The sequence below is a fragment of the Pempheris klunzingeri genome, chromosome 3 (assembly GCF_042242105.1).
Source record: "Pempheris klunzingeri isolate RE-2024b chromosome 3, fPemKlu1.hap1, whole genome shotgun sequence".
Classification (NCBI taxonomy): domain Eukaryota; kingdom Metazoa; phylum Chordata; class Actinopteri; order Acropomatiformes; family Pempheridae; genus Pempheris; species Pempheris klunzingeri.
Window position 1 is genome coordinate 6,543,695 of NC_092014.1, and position 17,411 is coordinate 6,561,105.

Genomic DNA, 17,411 nt, shown 5'->3' on the forward strand with positions numbered 1-17,411 from the left:
CATGAGAAATGACTCCATAAACCACACAAAATGTATTTTTTTTTGTAAAGTTCCCATTTTAGAGATGTTGTGTATGCCCTCAGATGGTGGGATTATTAAGAAAAAACACTGCTTTTGATAAATGTTAGATTTTGCTTCCTGTGAGTTACTTTAAGCTCTTTGAAATGGCCGTCTAATGGATATTTTGAGGTTGATTGAGTTACGAAAGGATATGGTTCAGTTACGTCATATATAAACTGTCCAAGGATATTGTGGTCAGCATGCTGTAGATTAAAAATGACAGTAGGGGGCTTGTTTGTGCTACCAGGGCTGCTCTGACAGATTTTTTTTTGTACACAATACCAGTGAAAAGTTTGAACACACTTTCTCATTCAGGTGAATGGGAAAGATCAGAGTAGAAACGCTTCACAACACACTGCATTGTTGGCTTATATCACCCTAAGCCTTAACCTTTTAAAAGGTTATGTAGTGCACATTGAAAAGTACAGTATTCATAAGGTCAGCCGAAGTCTTTGCATAGAACATGGGACATTCTCTGGTACATCATTTTTATTTTAACAGATGATCAAGCATTGTTTAAATATGTAATACTGTATTTTCTGCCTTGTCTAAAACTGGATCCTGGGCTGTATGTAGCTGTATTACGTCTAGTGCTTAGTTGGATGCCAGAAAAATAGATTCCCAGTTTTGAAAAGAAAAAAGAGAAAATATCCTTTAAGATTGGATTTTTGTTTTATTTTGGTCTGATGCTCAGTGCAAAGTTAGGGATGTACATCTCTTTCTTAGCTGACTTCTCTCTGTGGTACTGACTCTGTAGACCTCGCTGACTGACAGACAGACTGAAGAAGCTTTGATAAAAACACAACTGGTTCTTTAGCTTTTAAATCTCTCAGGGCACAGCAGCCAAAACACAGGAACCAATAACTACAGCAATGCAGCAGCCTTTGAAGTACTAGTTGATGGGGGATGCTGTGTGTGTGTGTGAGAGAGAGACAGCAGACAAGAAAAGAGACAGCAAAAAGGTAAGAGAGACAGTGAGAGAGGGCCTGAAGGTTAGAAGAGTGAGGTTGCAACATGAAGGTCACTGGCTTGAATCTCCCACTGGGTATATAATGATAGGGAAAATAAATAAATTGTGTGTTTCCGGCCTTCAATTGCTGCTGTTGATGTGCCATTAAACGAAGTACTTAACCCCCAACTGCTCTAATTGAACTGCTCAGTGGACAGAAGTACAAGAGTGTGGCCGTTCTTGGCAGCTCCCAGGTGTGAGCGTGAGTGTGTGTAGCCTGTAACTAACCAGCCCTCAACTGTTCCTGCAGGCCTGTCCTGTAAATAAAAGTCCTCCTGCCTGGTTTAAAGTAAGGGCAAGATCAGGCAACTGGCAGGCAGGTACAGCCGCTCAGTGAATCAGAAATTCATTGAAAAAGCATTGTTGGTAGATTGATGTGTGGTCATCATTTATCTGCACCGGCCAGAAGGACATCGTTCAGATGTGGGGATAGGATGTGAAAGGATATTCATGATTTTCCTACCACATGTCCTGGATCTACATATCAACATTTCCTTGATTTCTATTTATTTTTAATTTGGACTGTAATTACAGGTTGCTTTAATTATCTGTTTATTATTTGTAGAATAAGAAATTAATTATTTGGTCTATAAAATGCTACAACATGATATAAAAACTGCTCATAGAAGATAAGTTGTGAATCAACTGCAGGAAACACATTCACTTTTCTTAGCTGCAACACTGAGATGCAATTTAAAACACTACTCAGACTACATTATACGGTGTTATCGAGAGGCAATGTGAAATACAGACATTGTTACATAACAAAGCTTGTTTTTAAATTTGGAGTGGTCCCCATGATTGGGTTTGGTTTTGGAGTTGTCACTGTGTATTAGCAGCTAAGGTGGACAAAAACAAAACAGAAATGCATCATACATGACATTATTAAGGTGTTTATTAAGCAGTGGCACAGGCTCAGTGGACCCCTGTGGGCTGGAATTCCTTTAGTCTAATAATCCCAGAGCTGACTATGGCCGACTTTGCTAATTACACTGCAGTCCTGGCAAAACCTGGTGGTGTTTGTTTTTATTTTTAGGGTATGTAAGTGTGTGTGTCAGTGTCATGCCCGCTGTGTTTGTGTGCTTGTTTTGTTAAAGGCGTCTCTGTGTATTTCCAGCGGAACGGATATAAATGTTGTTACTCAGAATCACTAAAAAGATGGAAATGCCAATCACAATATCCCAGGTCCCAAGTGACATCTTCAAAATGTTTTCTTTGTCTGATCAACACTCCAAAACCTGAAGATATTAAATTTATAATTTAATTTGTAAAGCAGCTGAGGTTTGGCATTTTCGCTTGATAAATGATTGAAAGGATTCATTGATCATCTAATATTCTGGCATTTTTCTGTTGACTGATTAATTGATTAATCAAGCAATTGTTTTCAGCCTCAGTCACGGTGGTGTGCTGCAGCATGTTCCAAGCTTTCCTAGTGAGAAAGCCAAACAAGATAACATTATGGAGGTGAGGAGGACTCTCAGTGAGGTTGACACATGTTTTCGCCTTTGACACTCACACTATGAGGGTGATCTCATCCCGCCGACCCTGCTCTAACACTGCTCTCAGCTATATTAGCTCCTCTCACTGATTTCAGAGTATGATACACATGTAATGGGAATAGTGTGAATAGTTAGAATAAAAAAACCCAACCCCAACAAACATATTTTGCTGTGAAAAAAATCTGGCTCCATATAATACTTCTTGGCTGTGCATCTGTTGCTTTCATACCTGCTGTCAGTGGTGTAGTGGTAATCTGGAGGATTGAAAGAAATCCCAGTGGGCTGGTAACAATTCAGCCTGATTACTGTGGGCTAACAAACAGTATTGCGCTTTCTGCAGGCCGAGTGTTAGAGCCTTGTGCTCTCTCTCTGTCTCTCTCTCCACAAACACACACATGCGCCCTGTTAATGTTGCAATCAAGTCTATAGTATAGGAGTGAAAAATGAGAGGCTCATCTCCCCGTTACCTTGGTTTTCCAGGCTCAGTCCACTAGTAGTCTACACATCATGTTTTAGACGGAGAGCAAAAAACAGAAGTAAGAGGATGGTGCCAGGAAAAGACAGAAAAAACATTTCGGCAGGCAGGCAAGTGCTCTAAAATAATGGATATACGTGGAGGTGGGCAGTGCTAGTGTGAAATACTTGGTGTTAAGCAACATTAAGCTGCCAAAATGCAAACTTAACTGTCATGATTATGTCACATTTCAAGTAAAGGCTTTCTCCCCTTGTCATTTTTATCAGTAGCTGGCCGCATAGCCATCACACTCTATCACATTAACAGGAGCAGGCAGTGCAGACATCCCCGAAAACTGTGATAAACAAGATTGTGGAGACCGGTAACTTACTGCAGCAATCCTCGGGTTTTCAAAAGGACAGTTTTTTTGGTCAAGATTTTCTAGAGTTTACATACTGTGTCTCTTCTATGCTCAGTTTGTTTTTCCTACCTACTAGAATATTTGAACTGCTTTTACAATTGGGAATAAATGTGTTAATTTCAAGTGGGATTAAACATATGCTTTTGTTGTTTAGTCATGTCTAGTTTGGTTCCAATTACCAGGACCAGCCTTTTTGTTGTCCTTGTCAAGGTGTTGCTCTATGGTCCACTTCATAACAAATCATTACTGCACTTTATCAATACCACCAATCAGTGATTTTGTAGTTATGTATGTTTGTAATTGATATACTCTGTACATGAAAATGTGTCACTTGTGGAGGATCTTTTAGCAGTTGCCCTCCATTACAAACCTTCACCATCACCACTTTACGTGATTTGTCCACACCATGATTTTTCTCTGGGGGTGAAAATGAATTCCTACTCGGATATTTCCCGCTGGAGACCAAACTGCAATTCACATGAAGTAGACCCCAAACCCACATATAAACAGCTTTCACAGATGTTTAGCATGAACAGTCTTGGGGAAAAACAACCTTCTTTGGAGCTTGGTGTGCAAATGTCCAAATACTCACACACACGCCCTTCCACATATAGTAATTGTGTTAGAAATACCTCAATAAATCAATGAATGAATAAAAGAAAGAATGAGTGTGTGAATAAAGACCTACAGGGATAAGTTTGCTTTTTTATTGTATGCGATTTAAAATGAATCAATGATCTATTGGCCGGGGATGAACCCTGGAAACCTTGCTGACAGTTAATATTGTTTTTGCAAACACTGAACTTCTCCCTGTACCTCTGCCAGAATCAGCAATGTTCAAAATAAGTTCCACCCCAATTGGATCAGCCTAAGAATCCTTCATTTTTGCATGCCAAGCCCATTTCTTTGCTAAATGAAAACAAATGGATCAATGTCAAAACAGGTCCAATCTCTCTTTCACTCTTTCCAAGGCTCTGCCTCCTCATCATCCCCTTTTAATGCATGTAAGGAATAATCTATGGGAAGTTGGATGGTGTGCTGTGAGAATGGAGACACGATTGGGGAACACGGAACTGATGGGGAGAGAGGGCATATGTAAGCCCAGGAGAGGAACCGGATTAGTTTGGAATGTTGTACTTCCATTATAGAGGGACCGCTTTGGGAAATAAGAAATGTTGTTGGCTTTACCTCACCCCCATATGTGCTCACTCATTCTCTGCCAACCTTGTTCGTCTCTTCTTTTGACTTCCCACTTCTCGGTGTGTGGGGGATAGAGAGTGGGGGTTGGGGGTCACAGTACGTAGCATAAGAACACGAACATGCTGAAATGGAAGGTTGTGAATTAAACATGCATGTTCTTTCTGCTTTGCTCTACCACTGTGGTGGGATGCTACCATTGGTGCCGCACATTTGCATGCATGTATGTGTGTGTGTGTGTGTGTGTGACTGTGTGTGTCCCAGCCTGGGATGTCCCATATCAGTAGGGGCCATTTGCCCAGGTTCTCTGCTGAGTCTCTTTAATATTTAACACCTGCTCCCCACACCTGCTGTCACTTGCTGAAGATGCACTGCTGTGTCATTCACTCACCAAGTGCTCTCCCACTTTCACTTCAAATTTTTTCCTCCTGCTCTCTAGCTCTTAATTCCTTCGTGTCTCCCTGTCCCCCCCAGCCTTATGTCTCTGTCTGCCCTTCTTCTCCTGTAACCGTCTTTGTCTTTCTCCCTCACCATCTCCATTTCAGCTGTGACCCCATCCTTCTTTTCTGTCTTTTCATTGAGCCATGTCTTCTCGTGTCTTCCCGCTCTTGCATCTACGGTTGTTATTCTCTGGTGGCTCGGGTTGTGAGAGGAACAGCCAGCTATGTTAGAAGGCTTTGGGAAATCTTGCTAGCCTTGAACCCCTGTAAAGCAAGATTGGATGTTGGGTTCGTGTCTCTGTGTGAGAGAGAAAGAAAGAGAGAGAAGAGAGGAAGGGAGAGGAAGAAAAAGTGGCTGGGTTAAAATGGTTACTATGGTGACTAAACCAGACCACAGCATTTAGTTGTGTTCTGCCTGCTGCTAAGGTTCTCTGCCTGCATTTAAACCAGAGGCATTTGATGCCCAATTCATCTCGTTTGGTCGGGCACCACACTGAACACAACTGGCAGGCAATGCGAAAGCCAGTGAGAGATCACGTCTTTTTCAGAGCACTTGCAGCTCCAACTACCTCCATACTAACATGGCTAATTGTGAAATGATTTGCATTTGTGAAAACTACACAAGTCCACACCAGCAGTTTCAGGCCTTTGTTCACGCTAAAATGCCTGAGAAATATTAAAAAATATTGTAAGTCTCTTATTTAGTTGACCAACAAAAGCCACAGTCAACATTTGGTAAGCAGTGTGACACACACAGCCTGGTTACTCTGCTGAATCACAGCTGCTTAAAACTCTGTGATCACTGGAGGTGATCCCGAACACTCGACTATTTGACGGTTTGATTTAAGGAACCTGATTTGTCTGCCAGTCTCAATCAAATCATCACAGGGATGTGAAAAGGTGGTTATGAAACATAAGATCATTCAGGCTAAATGGGGGTGCTGAAGTTTGATTTTACACAGAATTGCTTAGTTTCGTCCAATATATCATGCTATATCCCCTATTTTGCTACAAATATTAGGATATTAATAGTACAGTTAATACAAAATTTGAAAGTAACTCATGTGCTTTCACTCTATCTTCTTAGTGTGTATGAATAAATCACCATGGTAGACTAAGTTGCACTGTCCAAATTTGTGGGACTATCGGAGCAGCTTGATAGCAGGGCTTTAAATCTTTTCAGCTACCTAATAACTCACAGTGTCTGCAGAATAAACTTCAAAAGTGTGGGAGCATTAATTTGGAAACCAGGAGGTCCAGGGACACGGCAGGTCAGGGAGAGAGAAAAAGTCACGGATAAAATCAAATGTGGGGAGAATGGAGGTAGTGCCGAAAGTTCTATTTACTACAACAAAAAACAAGCAGGTTAAGAAATCGAACTAAATTACATTACTGCCCTGCTGCACTAAAATGTGAATCGAATCACATTCAGATGTCAAATATCGGTTATCACGAGATGCGTTTCATGATTGTGAGTCATCTCACATTATCAACATAAATACAGCCTTAAGGAATAGCTCAAAGGTTTGGGGGAAAATCCAGTTAGCTTAGCTTGAAATATATCTTGTTTATGAATTTGTACAAAATCTAGAAAAACCTGACAAAGTTGGGTTTTCCTGATGGGTTGTGTGCAGGGCTATTTCTTGGCTGGGCACAGTGAAGCTACTTTGTTGTCACTGTCAAGTTGTTAGGCAACCACCACTTTTGTACAAGTTAAACAAATGAGGTATAATACAGTAATCTTTAGAGATTAGAGAGCGGTATTGACATTAACGATAACTAATAGGCAACAGAAAATTAACAGAGGCAATAACAACAACACATTGTTGTCCAAGAGCTCTATTTTCTTTGTCTATATAAAAATGTGCAGCTGGGGTTTTCAGGTATATCCACTCTGGAGACTTGATGAACACACACTTACTTCACCTAAATGCACAATGAAATCTCCATCTGCAGTGGAAGCAAACATCTGCCAAGTTAGCTCTCAGCTAACGGGTACAATTCATCAAAGAGCATATTATATGCAACATTCTATATCATCCTTCACAAAAAATAGAATAAAATGTTATTTAAAAGATTAATAAATATGTAGACACTGCAAATTAATCTCTATATACCGTTTTACGGTTTCAAACATTAACATTATTGAATAAGTGGATCTAAATGTATTTCCTGTTGCAGTACTTTATTGTCTGTAGCTGCCAGAAGAAAAACTTGAATGTCAGTGCAAATCTGATAAAAAGATATTTAGCTGGAATACATTATGTGTTCATTAGGATGAGTGACATCAGTATATAAAGTGCTATCGTATCTTATCTTATATATCAAATATATTTAAAACCTGCCTGGAGTGGGATCTTAAAGTATCTGATTCCATGTTTTTTCCCCACATTTTCATGTTCATAATATATATCTAATCTTTTCCACATATGATTGGGCCATATTTAGCAGGCATTGTAAATGAAGCCGGTGGTGTTACTCAAAGAGAAACTCTGAAAACTCAAATAAACACACGCCAGTTTTAATTTGCAGTTCAGGAAGAACAGCACACAACTTCAAACGGAAATACGAAAAGAAAAGCAGGTCAAACAGAAGCTGTTGTGTTACGAATATTTGTCTTTTTGGTTATGACACGGTGTAGACATTACCATATCTGTAGTATCTGTAGCATAACTCCTCATCATGTCTTGTCTTGGAGTTGTTTTCATCTTTAGTGGGCAGTTGAAATATTCGCTGACGCTGTATTTTGGCTCAGACACAGTCACTCCTCATCATCTGTTTTTTAACTTTGAGTGCTTTTCATCTTCGGACGGTTATCTTCACTCTACTTCTGGCTCGGAGACAGACAGTTTTTTGTTTTCAGCACTCAATCCTGTTTTTGCTTTTCTTGAATTTTCTGATGATGAAATTTGCATCTCTGTAGGCTGTCTTCTCAGTAGGTCGTCACAAACAATGCTCATTGCAACCTGCACAGCTGTTTTCTATATTCATGACCTTTCTGATGCTGAATTGTAATTGTATACTTGTGAGAAAAGATTTAATTTGCATTCATTATGGGCATTGTCAAGCTATTATATAAGCCCTCTACCACCTACCAGATGGATTTATTTAAGTTTAGTCATGAGAGTTTTCTCAAAATATTTAAACACATTGAAGTGATATGCATATTTCTGTCCTCATTTTTGACAAGATTACTGCTCTGAAAAAAAAAAGAAAATCCAGTATTTTAAGTATATGATTGGCTGATTCAATCACATTTCACTGGACTAAATGCCAAGAAAATAGAAATTACTGTAGAAGCCAAATGAGAGATAGTGGTAAGATAAAAAAAAATAAAATAATACTGTTATTATATTTCTGGTCTCTAAGTTGGTGCTGTGGTTACATGGCTCTGAATGCAGAGCCCCTGTAAAGTGCACTTTACTTACATCTTTTAATTTGCTGCAGTCGTCTTTGCTGCTATCTCAGAAGTGGTTTTCATTGCTATAGTGCTATAGCTACTACTGAAATGTTGATGATAAAAAAGGAAAAAATCCTTTAAAAAGTAGTTACATGCCCAGGCCAGCAGTGAGAGATCTGGTATGTCTGTTCTGAGAAAATTGTAGATGTAGACAGAATACAAAAATTGCTTTGCATTATATCTGAATGCTGCTGAATGGATCACTGTCTTGGAGGATGAGAGAACAGCAGTGCTTTTACTTAAAAAAAAAGCTGCACCAGGCTCTAGGCAAAACCACAGCACTCTGCACCCACTTTGCACATACCCTGTAGCACATTATTGCTTTACGCGGAAGAAATTTGCATTTAATAATGTGGACATCTAGTCTGAAGGGTTAACACAATCCATTAAAATTGTTACCAGTGTGGTGCATTTTATAATACCAGAGAAATCACATTTTACCTACACAAAGAGCCTGTCCTTTTGTGCCAAAGTTCAGCTGTATGTATTAGATGTAAGATTATCATGACCAGGCCACACAGAATGAGTATATTTACCTGGCTGTAAGTGTAAGCTCGTAATCATGTCCACCCATTGAGAGCAGGCATTTATGCTTGCCTGGCAAATATGCAGACACAATTGATAATGCTGCTTTGCAAACCATATGCAGCAACCAAACAATGGTTGTTTGTTGTTTGACACACGCAACATCCTCATTGTGGGTTAGCTATCTTTAGCAATTACAACTACATTAAATTACGAATCACATTGCTCACCATACGCAAGTGTGTCAAAGTGTTTTAGAACATCGCAGGGAAAAGATGCAGTGGTGTAAACTGATCTTTCTCAGCTCAATTCAAGCCTGCTGATGGCGTCGCCTACAACTCAGCTTGTCAAGTCTCCAGTGGTTTTTCAATGCCAGAAGTGCAACTTGAGCTAATATTTGCTCTAAATTACTACCAAGCCAAGTTGCCAAACAACAGATCAAAACTGTATGAAAACCTTATCAGATTCCAGTTTTAATCTGATAACAGATTAAAACTGATATGATGACTTGCCTTAAGTAGATCCCATTCTTTGCACTTTGAATGGTATTGAGGACATGGCAGAACATGTTTCACAACTGGAACAGTGTATTGGAGCAAAAGAGGACAAGTTAAATGATTTCTCCACAAAGGTCAAACAACTGAAAAAACAGAAGTCTTACCAACGCATTATGTTGAGGGCCTGAAGAATAGGAGTAGGTCAGCAAATCTCCAATTTGTCAGAGTAGCTGAATCCGGAGAAGGCCATGACATGCTTGGGTTTATGGAACATTTGATTCCACAGCTTCTGGGGCAAGACAATTTCCCCAATCCAATGACTATCAACAGGGCTCATAGAATCTGACAGAATTACAGACATACTCGGTCAGGTAATAAATAATGTAATACATAGCAAAGCTGTCTGTTTTATTACTTTATATTGATATGATACATATACAAATAACAATAAACTAAACTGTAGGAGAAGTACAGAAAATGGTACTCCTTCATCAGAGTCTTGGCTTACCAATGGAATAACTAACATTATGGTCACAGCTTCCAAAATCCTAAAATTATATATCAGATAAAATTGTATCCAATCAGATAAGCGTTACCAATGGCATACTGCATGATTCACTTTTAGTTGCTCAAGCATTTAATCAGCATTTCATCTCACTCTGCTCTGCTATAATGTCTGGTCCTTCAATTGGTGGTGATTCTGACAATGTCCTTTCTCGTCACAGCTCCTCTTCTTTCATGATAATAACACTTGTCAAGGCACATGATGCCATTTAGTGATGTGATAGACAGTAGTGGTCCTTAGTTAGATGGCATTGAAACCAAATTTCTCAAATTATCATCGGGCATTCTCATGTAACCTTATTGTGTTCTTTAACGTGTATTTATCTTCCTGTGAAATACCTGCCACATGGAAATGTTCACGCATTACTCCCTTACACAAAGGCAGAGATGTACTCAAATTCAATAACTATAGTCCAGTCAATTTGTTCTACTGCAAAGTGCACTGCAAATATTTGAAAAAATAATTTAGAAACTATTGTCATATTATCTCAAAAGGTACAATTTCTTATCACCTGTTCAATCTGGCTTTCAATCTAATCATTCCACAACTACTGCTATATTAAAACTTGTAAACGATATTGTCTCTGCATCTACATTAATTAATTAATGGTGCAGGTTGACCACTATTTTCTTTAAGAGAATCTAGTACTTTGTTTGTCTGTCACATAATACTTAACTTTGGTTCAGTGTCTATGTTCATAACAGAAAGCGATGTATTATCATACAAGGAAGCCAAACTGATAAATAAATACAACAAGGGATGCCTGAAGGCTCAACTCTTGGTCTTCTTCTTTCTTCCATTTTTATTGATGGCCTCCTCTGAATTTGTTCTGAATGTTGTATTCAGCTCTATGTGGACAACACAATAATATGCACATCTAAAACTAATTTATTACACACTAAATTTGCACTCTGATTTTAATACATAGTAATGCACACCATGTTTTATGGTACTCATGCTTTTGTTGTTTTGTTTTGATGGTATGGCAGTGCAAAGAGTTTACACACACAAAATACCTGGGCCTACGGTTTGACTCTGAACTTTCATTTAAATGCCATATTGACTATATTGTGAAAAAAAGAATCTTGGTACTGGTGTTCTTCACTGATCCAGAGGCTACTTTTTTTATTTACTGTTAGAAAAAAGCTTGTGATACAGCTTATCTTACCAATACTGGATTATGCTGATGTTGTATATCAGACTGCATCCAAAACTAATCTTCTTCCTTTCAATATGGTTTTTAATAGACTAAGCAGATTCATTCATACAATGTATGAAACTCAAAATTTGCCCTCTTGCATCATAAGAAGACAGCAGCATTGGCTGTAGTTTATTTTTTAAATGTATATATTTTGATTACTCTTACTATTCAGTAACAGTTTATGGCACATTTCTCCTCTAATTATTATCAGTTGAGACACTAGACTAGACAGCTTATCCTTCTGCTCCTGCAGTGTCTAAGAAAGCCTTGTTTGAAGCTCCGTCTAATTGGAATAATCTACCTGTTAATATTCACTGAGTATCTTCTTTCCATCTGTTCAAAGATGCAGTTTCTTCTTATTATTATAGGATCAGTTGTTCACGTCCATAATCACACCTCTTTAAGTATGTTTTATATCTTTATTACTTAAAGCTTGGAGTATGATTTCCTGAGGTTGTATGGGTTATCTGATATTTATTGTTTTTTTCTGATAGTTTTTGTCATATTTGGTTTTATTTAATCTTGTTTTTTATATTTTGTTAAATATTTGGACTGACTGTGCTTATATTGTATTACCATCGTTGAGGACCCCCTTGGAAACGAGATGGTGCATCTCAAGGGGCTGTTCCTAATAAAGAATTTCCAACCAAACAAAAACAGCCTTTGGTAAAACATCATAGTGAGTTGGTTTCTGTTGACACAGGCCAGACAACTGGAGCAAAAATACTGTCAGTCACAGATGATATCTGACAGCTCAGTCTTTATGGTCCTGGCTAGCGGTGTGGCTGCCCAGTCACAACAGCCTAAGCCTCTGGTTTATTCCTACAGTGATGCTGGCTCACACAAGTCAGCTTTGACACTGACAACCAGTGGCGTTCATAGGGGCAGGAATGGGTTGCCCTTTTTCCTCTTGGGTGCAAATTGCCCTTTTCAACTGGCGATCAAAACTTTTCAGGCCCTGCCCTGGCCCTTTCATAGGGCATGACCTTCTCTGGCTCAGCTGAGCTGGAGTTAGGGCTTTTATTTATTTTTTTTGCCCATGCCCCTAAAAATGCCTGTGCAAAACACTGCTGACAACATGTTATTAAATGTGAAATAATCCACTGCGTCATCTGTATGCCTATAGTGGGAAGTTATTTGGCTTGCCCGAAATGCCGATGTCAACTCGAGTGCCCTTACTTCATCAGAGTTGGAGTGAAGAAAACGAATGTTATCTCAAAAAAACTCTCCCTGCAGTTCTTTCACCATCCGCTCAAGTCAAAATATGCCACTGGATTTGAACTACTCTGCTAAATCTGGCCACACTGATAACAGAAAGAGATGTGTCACCTCTTTGATATATACAGCTGAAAATAAGCAGTGTTACTGAGAGTGCAGGTAACCTGTTTCTTTTATATTCATCATCACTCTAAAGCCAGACACATTGATTCATTACAGGTGTACTAAGTGTTGTGACTTTTCTATGAATGTATTTGAACCTGCAAATCACAATTAGTTTTAAAATAAATCAGTGACAGACCAAACTCAGAAGAACAAAGCAGAAAGGGTTATTGCTAAATACTGCTTTTGGATTATCAGTGCAATGACACTGAGTGCACTTATGGGAGGAACCAGGGGATTATTGATTGGGTTGAAATATATCCATCCTGATAGGTGGAAGCCTTGACTGAGAAGCAAAAGTGTCTGAAAGAGATGTCCAGATTCAATATGAGACGGAGGAGATAATCAGATCCATGATGAGATGCACTGATTAACTTGCAGATTGATCTGAGTTGCCTTGATGCATCAAACATCAAATTGAATTAAACTTCACTGAAGTTAACTTCAGTTCACATATCAACACAGTTCATATCACTTGAAACCATGTCTAACTTTTACAACTTATTATTTGAATTTGATATGTCCAAACATATTGATTGTAACGCAGAGCAACACGCCTTTGTATTTAATTTCCTTGGAAAACAGTCTTGACAGTGTAACAGCACTTGTGTAACTGTCTGTTTATGTGTCTCTGCGTTCTGTTTATCTGTCTGTGTTGGCAGCGAGTCTCACTTATTGTTGTTTGCTTGTTGGAAACGGCTGCTGGAGATGTCAATCTCTCCTCAGCAGAGCTGCTGCAGCTGTTTAGCATACATCACGTCCTGTGTTGGTGTGTCGTGTTGTCTGTCTGTGCTGTGTGACGGAACAGCGGTATGCCGCTATCAGCCAACAGGTCCCTCTGTCTCACACACAATGAGAGATTTACCTAAGCAAGACCTGCTGTCTTTGCGCCTGTGTTTGTCTGTGTTTTTATGTGTGTGTGAGTGTTCTTGAAACACTCATCTCTGCTCAACTTCAAACACACCCAGTGGCCTCACTCATACGGGCCTCTATATTATTATGTCTTCATTTTTTTCCTGCTTTCACAACACTCCACAGTTTCCAGCTTTTCCCCCTACATCACTCTTTTCAGTCATCCTCCATGTCTTTTACTCGCTCCCTTTCTTCTCATCACCTCTTGCCAACCTCATCCCCTTTCCTTTTTTCTTGTCATCCCCCCTTGCTCTCCTCCTTCTCTCACGCCCCAGTTGGGGAGTACAATGAGATGGCAATGGCAGTGTTGTGGTGTGTGTGTGTGTGTGTGTGTGTGTTTGTCTGTGATGTCACACTACAGCAGCTCTATAGTAGCTCTCTCTTTTTTAATCCCTGCGCTCACAGACCACACTGCTATTTTAAGATTCTATAAACCTTTTCAAAGAAGCTTCAAGGGGAAAGCTTGTCCATGTACTGTGTACAGAGTGTGTGTGTTTTGGAAGAAAGAGTGAGGGAGAGAGCGTGTAGGTACATTTGCATGTGTGTGTTTATTTTTCTGACAGACCAGCTGATAGCTCAACTCTTAGCATTTATTTGATTCATGTTAAAATGATTCAAAGTCACACAGACAAGAATTTAAAGCCTATTTTGATATAGGCAATTTCTATAGCTGGAAAACAAAAGTCCCCTCTGACTGCAACGGTTTAGATTTAAATCTATTTGGGGATTTGCTCTATGTAATCATTTCTTTTTCAGAGGCTATTCCCAGCACCCTCATATTTGCCTTTCTGCTGGATCACATAAATGTTAGAATCTCAAGGAAAAAGTCAAGTTTAATATCTAGAGGCACAGCTGATGTCATGTTAATAAGAACAGGCAGGATCTCCAGACAATAAACAGATAATAAGCCTGGCAGTAAACCTGGCTCAAAGTATATTGCATGCTCATTATTGTCACTGCAATATAATATCTCCAGTCCTGAACTGTCCGATCTCTCGTCTTTTGTATGTAAATCTGCTACTGACACGGAGGAGATATTTTGTCTATTCAGTAGCGCTTGGTCTACCATTTCTGAGTCGATTGCTCCTTTTAAACTCGGAAAAACATGAACAGGGAAGCCAGCCCTGGCTCAGTGCCTGCACCTGGACTCCTCGGAGGGAAAGGTGGGAAAAAGGAAAAATTTTCACTTATTTAATGGACTGCTGAAAGACATCAGGAGATGGTCAAGGTCATGACAGAAATATACTTTCCAGTTCTCACCTTAAAGAACAGTAAAAACCCAAGGGCTCCAACAAGTCCTCAGGCCTCAAAACACGTTGTTGAATGGTTCACTTCCGCTCTGTTTACTTCTTAGTTAATGTTAGGGATGATGGCAAATTATTTATTGTTGAAACAGCGTTATTGAGTCTACTTGTGGGCAGCAGAAGAAGCTGTACACACAGCACTGACATATTATCACTTAATAAGGTTGTTGTAGCAAATGTGTCAGCAAACATTTGACTGTTTACCCATCCAGCAGGCACAGAACAACAACATTAGCATTCATTTGGATTCACAACAAACATGACAAATATAAGCCCAGTATTTATTCTAGTTTTAGCTGTGTTTTGATCTCCCATACCAACTCCTGAGGGAAATTTCTTAAGCTTCTAGATTTTCCACTATGCTCAGCAGCTACGGTGTTGGGCAGGTAGCGAACAGTAGGTTCATCATTATGTTTTTAGCTGAAAACATCTGTCTGCTGCAGTTGGAAATGAGTTGTGGTGAGAGTGTACCAACACAATGAAGTTGTGGAGCGTGGAACCAAAATAAAGGGCTAAAAGATACTAAAAGACTTCCTGGAGCTGATGGAAACCACAGAGTTGGAGAATAACATTCTGTGGAAAAGTACTTCCAAATTGTATACTACTGGTGTAAATGTACTTGGTTGTATTCCACCACTACTGCTTCATCTCTGAACACAGGCTGTTTTAAGCTGTTTAAACAAATGACCAGTTCTGTGGTTTTCTGGAGTGGACAGCCTCGCGGGTCCTGTTCCACACTAATAAATGTGCTGTGCCCTCCTGCCTCATACTGGCACCAATGTGTGCTCTACAACTGTCCCCTACATTTTTATTTCAGTAAACTCTTCTGTCCTGGGCTGCTTTGAGCTCTTTCTTTCTTAATAGAGACTGCTTCTTACATGAAATTTACAACCTGCCTCTTGACATTATCCCCACAAACCTCCTTAAGGGGTTTCTGGATATTGTCGGCCCAAGTCTCATCTCCACTGTAAATGGCTCAACGGCCAACGGGGCTGTTGCAACTGGTTTTATCCATGCAACGCGCCTGCCTCTTGTAAAATTATACAGTTTTCAGCAGTTTCACACCCATTTCCATATTGCTGTTTTTGTTATGTTTGAATGATAACAACATATAACGAAATCTGTCTGGTTTAAGGAGTTGGCTCAATTGAGACAACCTTTTCCTGACTGTTGTTTCTGACTGTGCTGCTCTTTACTCATCATCACATCCTGGCTGCCTTCTGTATGGTAAATCATGCCACTGTAATTGACTGTCTTGAGCAGGGGACTGGTGTAAACAGCACTGCCCTGGTTTAGCGTATGTCATAACTGTGGAACAGAAGCATTTAGGCAATTTTTCATCTGCCTTGTCTAGGATCTGTCATGGGGTCCCTCAGGGTTCAATTTGAAATAAATTTCTCTTCTGAATTAGTTTGCTGCACCAGTGAGTCATATTATTGAGACTTACATTTCCTTTCACTGTTACTTCGACAACACCCAGCGGTGTGTCCTGCTAAAGCCCCTTGATCTGTACAATAAAAAAAAAAACCTGTATTTATGACAATATGTAAATGTTCACTGACCCAAAACTTTTTCCAGAAGATTAAGAGAGAATGTCAATGTTTTTGAATCCCCTAAGTCTATCTTTGTTCTTCATCTAAAAATAACTTTGACCATGTAGCCAGCTGTGCTGAACCTTAGAAATATGAATTCAGGCCTTAAAGCTGAAATCTGTAACTGAAATCTTGTTGCCCTCTTTGGTGTCAAGAGCGAGTTGAAATAATGTTTGAACTACAACAAAGACGGTTGAATTGTTACGAACGATTCTGTTGGAGGCATTTATTTGGTCCTTTTTTGTATAAACCTTGGAAATACACCAGCTCTCAATGCTCAATTTAACAGCAGAGTTGGGAGATAATCTCCAACTTTCTTAATTAAACTCAGACTTCAGTAATCCCAGTGGGGAAGTTTGTCCTCTGCTCTTGACCCATCCCGACTGTTCAGGAGGAATGGGCAGCCACTGTGCAGCATCCAACTACACACAGAAAGGAGTTCAAATCCTAGACCTTTTTTCTGTGAGGCTAAAAACTGAACCACTATGCTGTCTATGGCAAATACATATGTAATACCTACATGTTAATTTCAAAACTTTATGGATAACATCTTTATCTTTGAAAATAGTCGTTGAGTAGTGAAAGCTGCTGCTTTAGCCTAGACCTGATTCTCAGATCTATGCACACATATCTTTAAAGATTCCCTCCAGACATGTGTTATACAGCCTCCAATTTGAATAATAATTTTAGTGTAATATGGATTTTCCACAAAACGTTCCTCCCCCGGCAGATGAATGTGTAAACAGCCTTCTAGTGTCAAACTCTGCACATATATCATTCTGCCCAGTGAAGGTCAAACAGTGAAGTGACAATAAATAAAACACATTTTTGAGCGGCGCAGGACTTCAGTTTACAATTTATCGATCCTCCTTCTGCATTTGACCCATCAAACCTT

The 17,411-nt window shown here is 39.4% G+C and overlaps 1 protein-coding gene across 1 annotated transcript in view; it reads left to right on the forward strand.

Annotated features, from left to right (window-relative positions):
* Positions 1–17,411, forward strand: part of grin2ab (glutamate receptor, ionotropic, N-methyl D-aspartate 2A, b) — an 85,198-nt gene that overhangs the window by 21,154 nt on the left and 46,633 nt on the right. The window lies entirely within an intron of this gene.